Genomic DNA, 10,676 nt, shown 5'->3' with positions numbered 1-10,676 from the left:
ATAGGACCCACATGCACTTTTTCAGAAAAAAAAAAATGGGCCCACAATACTATTCACACATTTAAAAATTATTTTACTACTGTGTTTTCAGTTTTTAGCGATAAGTTATAACTAAACAGACTCTATGTGTGCTATGCAAGATAAAGAAAGTGGGTCTAAAGCCCAAAAGGGCTATACATGTTAACATAAATAAGATAGATTGAATGGAAAGAAATATACTACAAAAGTATCTCTTCCTTAGTTAGAATAAATAATAAATTAAAGTCCTTAAGTCCTTAAAAGTAATACAATTATGTGTGCTATGCAGCACAGATAAAGTGGGGTTAAAGTCCCAAAAGCCTATATATGTTAACATAAATAAAATAGATCAAAAGAATAAAAATATACTACATAAGTACTTTACATCATGAACACTATTCAAAAACCAAGATTTACACCAATACAGTGAAATCATTCCATAATATTAATCTTGCAACGTATAACTATGATTTTTTTTAGTACACATCATTATAGGCAAGTAGGTAATCTTTGTAAAATTAATACTGGTTTCATTGTATTTCAGAATATTCATTGAGATTTTTATCCAGGTGCTTGCATGCATAGCCATTTATTTTCCACATATGCTTCTCTTGTTTGCAGTACCCTAGAGGGAGTTGTTGAGAACATTCTTCAGTTGTGGTTCAAAGGTTTTGAGGCCGAGAACTTTGGTTTGTTGAATTACTTAGGCAAGTCAACTACAAACTATATCTCAAGGAGAGAATGAGAGACTGGATAACTAAAATCAAAACCAAATATAGAAACTCCATAATTCAATTAATTTAATTTAATTAAAAAAAGGAAATTCAGTTTTTACATGGAACATCAAAGCCTAATTTGATTGTTTCAACAAAAGTTGAAACAGTAACTTAAACCTTTACCAGCATCTCAACCGTCTTTGAGCTTCCTGGGAAGTCTGTAAGTGTTGTGTTATTCTGTATCCCTTAATTTCTTCTCCATCAAATATACAATTAATGCGTACTAAGCTAAAAACAAAGTCATAGTTTTTATATTAAGCATTGCATCTTGATACTAAGCTAAGAACAAAAAACTTATTTTTAATATTAAGCATTGCATCTTGAAAGACTATGCCATGGCCCAACATCTGCATTGTTTGAAGTAAGCCAGTGGTGCAAAATCATTGACAGAGTGATAAGAATATAAGAGAAATGAAGAAAATGTACCAATTACATAATTTGAATTAGAGGGTCGCAGGGCTGTGGCTAAAGGTACCAATGATCGACCTTTTTTTTTTTTTTTTTTTTTTGGTGGTAAAGTTTTGTTTATAAAATTGCAGAACCAATAAACATGGGCAGGAGCGGAGCCAAAAATTTTTGTTTGAGAGGCCAAGTTGCAGTACTAATATATTTATCAAGATAACCCCCCACATATATATATACTCGCTTTTTAAATATATACACATACTTTTTTATTTGATAAGTTATATATATACACAAAAAAAACTTAGTATTTTCAATCAAAATTATATTTGATGACGATCTTTTATTAAATAAAATTCATTTTTACCACTTTTATAGTGAAATTCTTAAAAAGTTTAATTTTCGATACAAATTATCAAATTTTATACTAAAGTAAACAAACAATATTTCAATTGAACTAATGAAATTTTAAAAAACATGAATAATCCAAAACTTGGAGGAATAAGTTAGTCTCCAAACATATTTGAAGCTATTTTGATCTAACTCATTATGTGGCAACTAAAGAGACATTTTATGTGTAGTTTTAGTGATAATATTTTTTTAATGAGTTAATAACTTGTTAATTGCTACATAACGGGTTGAAAAAGATATAGATTCAAACATGTTTGGTGCCAAATTTTATCAAATATTTAATAGATATAAGAGCATATTTTACAATACAACATAGAATTGCAAAAAATAAAGTTATAACTATTAGACCAATTTTTTTTTTTTAAAGAGCATCATTGGACTAAGTCTAATATTTGGAGGGGCCAACTCTTATTTTTTAGACTAAATTTTAAAAACATTAAAATAATTATATATATAATTATCAAAAATTTGGGGGGGCCATGCCTCCCCCTTCCGCCCGCCCTCCCCCTGCACATAGCTAGGCCCCTGAACATGAGGACAGGCTATATTTTTTGCACCCATTATAGACCTGTGTGTTTACATGCATGCAAGAATGGTGGACAAATGAGCCATCTTTGTTGTGTCCTTTGACTCAAAATTCAGGGTTCTACCTTCCAGGTCACTCTACTCGAAAATCCAATAAACGAGTAACGTGTGCAGGGACAGACCTAAGATTTTAAGTTAGGAGGGACCGGAGTATAAGCGAAAAAAATTTTTAGTTACTAAGTAGTTGATTTTCCCATAATCTAAAAATCAAATAAGAATTATATATATTAGCACTCACAAAACGACTAATCAATATATATATATATATATATATATATATATATATATATATATATATATATATATATATATATATATATATATATATAAGCAGATACCTCATGTAGCAGAGCATGGGGTTTTGCCAAGTGGCGCCTTCTATGGTTAGCTCTTTTGTTTAAGCTATCCAGTTTTTTTTTTATTTTTTTTATTTTTATTTTTTTTTTTATTTTTTGGCTTACAAGTTATTACACCTCATCTTTTATTACTCCTCCTCACTCCTCTCTCTACAATTGACTATAAAATAATTTTTAAACTCTCAAGTATGTCTCTTACTCTTACAAAACCCAAACATATCCTTAATTACACAAACTCATTTTGTTTTACCTCTTGCTATTTCGAGTTTTGACCCTTCTTATTTCCATTTCAATCTCCTCTCTTTCCCATACATTTAGTCAGACAACCAAAAAACCAATCTTCCCTAAAATATGTGGTTGAATCTCAATCTCAGAGCATTGCGTGAATGACTTCAAAGGGCCTCAAATCCACTCCGGAGATGTTCTCCATGCTTCGCATCGATTTCATCACGTCACTAAATCTTTCTCTCTCTCTGTTTCTCTAAAACTAAATTGTTATGCTCTTTCTCTTTCTCATTCTCCTTTTTTAGAAAAATAAAAATAAAAACAGATTATTAGCTTCTTTAAGAATCTCAAAGACTCCACATGGGATGCTTTTTTAGTGCACAATGTTTTGTTGAATTCTCTTTTTGTTTCCATAGAAATTAGCATCTTAAAGATTTTTGCTGCAAATTTTCAAAATCAAATGAATTTGAATTTTGGGTTTCTATGTGGTCTTTCAAAGTTTGGAATGATTCCAGGAATATAGGCTGACCTAGAAGATCAGCCTTAACCCAAACAGTCGACCTATCAAGGTAATAAGAGAACCTACGTTTGGGTTTTTTAAATTCTTAAAAAACATCGTTTGGGTTTTTCATTTTATAAATTTATTATGTAGTTAGATTCTTTATAAAAAAATCAGTAAGAAACTTTTTTTGAAACGAAGAAACACAATTCTGTTAATCTATCAACCACCAAACATTACCCCTATACTTCTCTCTAATTGCAGATGGCAGTTAATTGGGATAAATTTATAACTGGTGGTTCAGCCAAATCCACAAATCAAATGAATGGGTTACTTCTGAGCTTCTAAAATGGCTTTCCTGGATAGAATACCTTTATGGACCTAATCTACATAGTCAGTAATCTCCAGACCAAGAACGACCAATTCCTAGAATTGCAGAGCTCTATAATCACTATGAATGGCAGTAGAGTAAGAACTGATACTACACAATCATATATAACTACACACCATAACTGCCACACAAAAAAAAAAAAAAAAACCCAAGTGTCAAGCTTCTATTATGTATGGCTACAGTAAGTGAGGTTAAGTAGTGTATTAATAGTTGGTCATTATTTTGCAAGTGTAACCCAATAGTGGCCTCCTTTAAGTAAAGAAATTTCATCTCTTGGCCAAATTTCTGGAGCCCTTTGACATAAGAAAAAAAAAAAAAAATCCTTTTGTTTTATGCCTTTTATCTATTTTTACTACCTCTTCTCTTCCCTTCTCAAAATTTTCATCTGGCAAGCTCTTTTATAACTAGAACAGAAAATTATCAATCTTTGAACTTTTTTATTTTTTATTTAATATTACCTTGGTTGGATAATCGTCCCCAAAGACTTCAAGAAATTTCAACAACCACATTTTTTACACTTATCTCACTACAGTCAGTTCTGCAACAAATGCTTCTGAAGATGGAAGGTTGGCATGCCTATCATTGAAGGTTATCAAGGTTAGTTTTTATCCTCTTAAGTTTTGTCAAACAGCCTAAAAAATTTAGTATTATTATTATTATAGTTCTAGACTATGAATCAGTTCCATTTAGAAGTTGCAACTTAGCATTATAGCATTTAACATTCTTTGAATACGTTTGAAGAAATTACTACCAAATTTTTTCACTACCATTACTTTTCTTGACTATATGAAAATTTTTATGAATTTATTAGTCCTCCAACATGAATCATGATTGCAATAAAGTTGATTTATGAATGGAAATTCAGTCTCCTTTTTTAAATTTTCTTTCAGGCCTTAACTATAGTGTTTGATTATTACAAGGGCAACGCTTCAATATTTGATTACTACAAAGGCAATGCTTCAATAATTGATGATGTATTTGCAACACTTTGGTTGAAAATTCATGGTGGCAAAAATGTCCATAATGTGTGGGACATTTTTAGGGTATTATTTCTTGGTAGGTATTCAATAAATTCTAGAGAAATACATAATGAGAATTCCAAGTAGAAGACTTGGTCTTGGTGCCAAAGAATATATTTCTTAGTGCGTTTGGCCATAGATTATGTATATTAGAAGCTTCAAGGATGATGAAAACTCATTTTAAATGAATCATTACACTTCTATTAATAAGTTGAACAATGATGAGATATCACCCTTTCATTCTCTTTATAAAGATGAGTATGGTTAAGCAAAAATATCTTCCTTCTAAACTCTATTCCATAGTGATACAATGATTGGGAAATTATGCGTTGGGCATAATTTGGTGGTTTACATACAAGACTTTACTACTCTTAGGAGCACTATTGGGTATATTTGTTAAAACATCAATACCATGTAGCTCCTTGACAATTAGTATCTATGTGGTAGCTAGCTGATAAGATTCAAGAATTACTTTGAGGAATGTACTTCATAATGATTTGGAAATTTAAGGTTTTTTTTTTGCTCCATGTTGATGAAATATTTAGTTTTGGCATCCATTTCTCAAACCATTTATTGCTAGATAGGAGTTAGGTTTCTTCTAGAAAAGAAAAAAAGAAGAAGATAGGATTTAGTTTAATACTCACAAACCAATCCAATTATATGCCCACTCTCTTTCAAGGGATGTGAAATTAATAATTGTGCATGTAACTTAACATTAAATAATCGTGAATTCACCTATCCAACACATACATATCATTAATTATGTTATTCTTAGTAATTTTTGTTTCCTTTTTATTTTCCTCTTATTTAGTATATAAGATAAGTGAACCTAATTATGTAAATATTTTACCATAGGTCATAAATATTAATTAGAAATTATTTGAAAATGAAATTATAAAGTATCCACGCATCGCGCGGGACATCATCTAGTTGTATTAATTATACATGTTTAGAACCTAGCAATACATTTAATATTTTGCAATTTATAGATTTACTAGTTTTCAGCTATAAATTTATCTAATTTTAAATTGTTAGTTATAGTAGGAGTTAGCAACGTGGGCAAGTGATTTTTTATTTTTATTATTATGTATTTAGCTTTCTCTCTTTTATCTCCATCTTTTTGTCTCTATATCTCTGTCACAGTGTCACTTACCTATTACCCCAAACACACAATTACCTAATAGGCCAATATTATAACTTTATTCGCAAATCACAGCTCACATCTCACAATTTTTTTTTTTTTTTGTGTGGATAGAACCGTAGGCTGTAAACTTGAAATGGGTAATGTGTTTTAATTTTTTTGGGTTGGGCTGGGCGAATAGGCTAATATCTTACGGAAAGGGGCTTAAAGTTTTTTAAAGAGGGGCCCACTATAAAAAAACTCAAAATATACCTAATAAATTTTTACATTTCAATTTATACTACATGTCCATTAGATATTAGTTGCTTAGGAAAACGACTACAAATCTCCTATACGGTTTTTTATATTTCAATTTATGCTTCACAAATTATAGCTTACTATGTATTTTTATTACTTTTATTATAAAATAACTAAAGTTTAAAATACAAATTAGAAACATGATATATCACAATTAGTAGAGTATAAAGTAAAATATAAAAAGTAGTACAAAATATTTGTATTAAGTAAAAGGCCTACCACCATCTAAGCTGTTCAAAATAAACTTTGATGGTGCTGTCTTTCCACATGTTAAGAAGTCAGACATAGGCGTTGTGATAAGAGACCACTAAGGACTAGTGATTGCATCCTGCTCAAAACTGGTGCACCAAGAATTATGCAGTGATGATATTGAGGCGAAAGCAGCGGGCTGGGCCCTTTCTTTTGCATTGGACGTGGGAGTGAAATGGGCCATCTTGGAGGGTGATTCGTTGACTGTTATTAGAGGGTTAATGGAGGAAGAAAGGCTGCTAGTACCATTGGGTTTGCTCATTAAGGATGCAAAACAACTGTCCCAACGTTTTGAAGAATTACTTTACTCATGCAAAGAGGGAATGTAATAATTTAGCTCATAATCTAGCTAGACATGCCGTTGGCATTCCAGATTTTTTAGTTTGGATGAAGGATATTCCTCCACAATTTCATGATGTACTTCAAGCTGATTTATTAGGCTTAACTGAATTAAATCAACTTACGTGGTTTCCTCCTCAAAAAAGAAAGAAAAGAAAAGTAAAAGGCCTATTATTGTCATGCCTTGTTACGAACGTCACGACTAGATGTCTTTCCTTATTTTTTTTTTTGTTTATATAAAAAATTGTTGGTTCCTAAAGTTTAACTCATGTACAATTTTAATCATTGAAGTTTAAATTGATTGCTTTCGGTCTTTAGCAAAATTAGAATGATTACTTTAATCCCTAATGTGGTCGTCTATCAAATTGATTTTTCTTCTTCATGCATATCTAATAAGGTGTCAATAGATAATGACTTCTAGTAATTAGGTAATGTGTCAATAGATAATGACTTCTAGTTAGGAGTTGGGACGGTGGCGGACCTATAAATTTGTTTTGGGGGGGGGGGGGGTGGGGGACCAACTTTAGGACAAATGAAATTACATGAACTCAAATCACAAGCATATATCACACACAATCATTTGAAATTATGTATTCATATTCTACTTTTCTTAAAAAGATGAGTGAAAATTACTATTTTTTTTATTGGAGATAACTAAACTAAAATTGCCGGAAATTTCTTAATTAATTTATTTAAAATTTTTTTAGCATCATAAATTTTGTTTAGATATTATATATAAGAGCAAGACTTAGGTACAGTACTTAGGTACTTTTTTTTAGGTTTCCCTTTTAAAATTCTGCCATATGAATTTTTTCTCATGAGATGGAAGTGTATTTTTTTAGTTAAGTAGCCATATGACAAAATTTTAAGAGGGGAGCCTAAGGAATAACACCAAGGTATTGTACCTAAATTTTGTCCTACATATAAATATGAAAATGTTATATATTATTGAATAATTGAGTATCTAATTATATAAATAATCAAGTTCAATTAAGCATTTATATGGTATATGTAATATATTTTAACCTCTTAAACATTTAGATTTATATTTTGTAAGAAATAACATCATTGACCAATTATAATATTAACACATTTGTGGAATACACTAGATCCCTAGCATATACCATAATTATTTGAGCTGATGAGTCCAGAAAAATCATTAAGGCCGTCCATTAATATAGACGACCTTGCATCATTAGTAGACTGTCATGGAAAAAGATGTAATTGCTCAAGCACATTCAACACATGAATGACGACTGTTACTCATTAACCTTAAATTCTCATTAAGACAGAGACCATTACACATAGGGAAATAATTACCTGTAATTATGTACATGAAGACATTTATGAGCACAACAGCTACCCAAGCTACCTATAAAAGGGACAATTTGTCCATTTGCTAAGGTATGTCAAAAAGACTACAAAACGCTATCTATATACAAAATATATGGGCGGATACTGACTAAAGCATAGGAGGCTCCCCCAGCGGGGCTCACCTCAGTGGTCTCTTTGACCGGCTTTATTTCTTTTGTAGATCTCAGAAGTCTATCAAAAGCTCTAGATTGAACAAGTGACCTAATTGACAATTTTTGGTTCTATCAGTTTGGCACTGTCTGTGAGGAAAAAACAAGTCATTGTTCTCTTCCCATGACAAAGGGTCACTTAGTTCATTCAAAGGATATGAACACCATGATACCGTATGATGGACAGAGTAATTACCCCGTCTAGGAAAGCCAGCCTGGACGAGGACAGAGTGTCATGAAAGCTGTCATTCAATGCCTCAGCGGTTACATATCAGCAAGGAGACTGTTGGAGCCCTAAAAGACCAAATTAAAGACTTGGGACGTTACTGAAGTAGACTTTAATCCACCATTTAAGAAGAGCAATGGCTACTAAAGAAAGCCTATCTATATGGACCTACCAAATCCAAGAGGAGGTACATACACTCTACTCATTCTCGCTCTTACTACTATGTTCTCTCTATTCTTCGAAGTCCATTCACTAATTTTGTCATCGGAGAGTCTGTTACAGGCACTACACCGGTGACCACTCCGAGAGGACCCTATTCTTGACTTTGCAGGAACTTGGACAAGCCTGTGCTGATCCATCTAGACGAACCTACTTACTGATGATTTCTGCATCGTCATCGTAGTCAGTCTTGGTCAAATAGATGGAATATCATGTAAAGATCCTCCGTTAGAAGTAGATTTGCCTGCAGCAAAAGTAGTCTTGTAGTGCCTTCCACCCTAAGGGGACGAGCACACGAAATTTGGAGGCCAAATCAAATCACCTTAACGTGATTTGGAGAAAAATGTCATCGTGTTACTGTGGTCAACAATCCTGGGCACAAATGAGATGGTTTGCATCAAGAACCAAAGGAAAGATGAAGTCAATATATTACTACCTTGCAAGAGGTAATAAATCTCAATGTTTGAACATTAGAGAAAATTTATTATCATACTAAAATTATAATTTTGGACATTAAAAGGCAAAAGTCAAATTTTATTATCTTGCCAAATTTAGAATCCTAATTTTAAACATGAAATAAAGTTTAAAACAAGGAAAGAAAGTCTAAACCAAATCAGCATCGGGTATGCGTGGAAGCCAAGGGTAGTGAATACCTTAATTGATACAACCTACACAATTCGAAGAAGATCAGTGGCTAAGAAGTCAAACCGATCTCTTTGAGATCCTTGCCATTATAGCCAAATATAATTATATGTTATGGCCTGATTGATATCCTGAATATAGCCATAAAAAGGGTTTTACACCTTTACTTCACTTCCTATTTTAACATGAGGAGATCATTTGTGTCTCTTTATAACATTAAATAATTGGTATACTGATAGCATCCTGGTTGATATTCATGCATTATGCCATTAATTATGCCTTTTTATTTCACTACTTTCTTCTAATACGTCTTGTTAAGATATAAAAAGGAAGTGAAATATTATTGCCCTTGCTAAGATAATAAATCTTAATTTTTGGCATTAGAGAAAGTTGAAGCCAAAATTTTTTGTCTTACTAAAATTATATCATAATCTTAGAGTTTAGACACTAAAGTGGTTGAAGTCAGATTTTAATATCTTACCAAATTTAGAAAAACTAAATTTGGACATAAGAGAAATTCCAATGAGCTTGACCGAGCCAAACCTAATTAGTATTAGATAGGTGGAAGCCAACAATAATAAATATTCTATTTTTCTGTTACAACTGTACCTTCTAAAAACTGTCATGATTTATGTACGACTTATGTATGTTTGGCAAAATTGTTATATATACAAGTCCAAGAAAACTAATTTTGTAGCAGTCATCTATGAGATTGAAAACATCCACAAAAGAGGATGTATAAAAAATAAAGTTGACTGCAAAACCATGTATGGAGACAATATGCTATCTAGAGACGATGAACAGTTATTATAGAGAACTTATCAAGAAGAGCTTGCCGAAAAGGAGATCAAGGTATGTACAAAAAATAGTATTGAGATTTAAGGTCTTCTGTCAAGGTAACTCATTTCTTTATTGGAATCAAGCTTGCATGATTATTACAAATGTGTAGAACATGTCGAAAATATTGCTATAAAATTGTTACAATTATCATAGCTAATATGGCTATATTATTAGTAGCATATGCTTCATCGTCATGAATCTAAGAAGTTCAATTGAGTCTCCTAGACGTGTAACACATGTGCTACTTACGGTAGACAACAAAATAACCTTAAGAAGGTCCAAAGCGGCATGATCTCAAGGAGGCCTAAAGCTACAAAATTTCCAAAGAAGCTATAACCCTATGTGATCGTCAGTTTACTCAAGAAGTAACCATCCCAAATATTCCATGATAAATTCTTTGTGCAAGAGTAAAATTGTTCAACGGTAAATTCTTTGTGCAAGAATTAAATCGTCAAAAGTAATAATGATAAAATTCTTCATATAAGAATAAAATCATTTAACAATAAATTCTTCGTGCA

This window comes from Castanea sativa, chromosome 12 (assembly GCF_040712315.1).
Source record: "Castanea sativa cultivar Marrone di Chiusa Pesio chromosome 12, ASM4071231v1".
Taxonomy (NCBI): domain Eukaryota; kingdom Viridiplantae; phylum Streptophyta; class Magnoliopsida; order Fagales; family Fagaceae; genus Castanea; species Castanea sativa.
The sequence above is the reverse complement of the archived record's forward strand: the minus strand, read 5'-3'. Positions refer to the sequence as shown.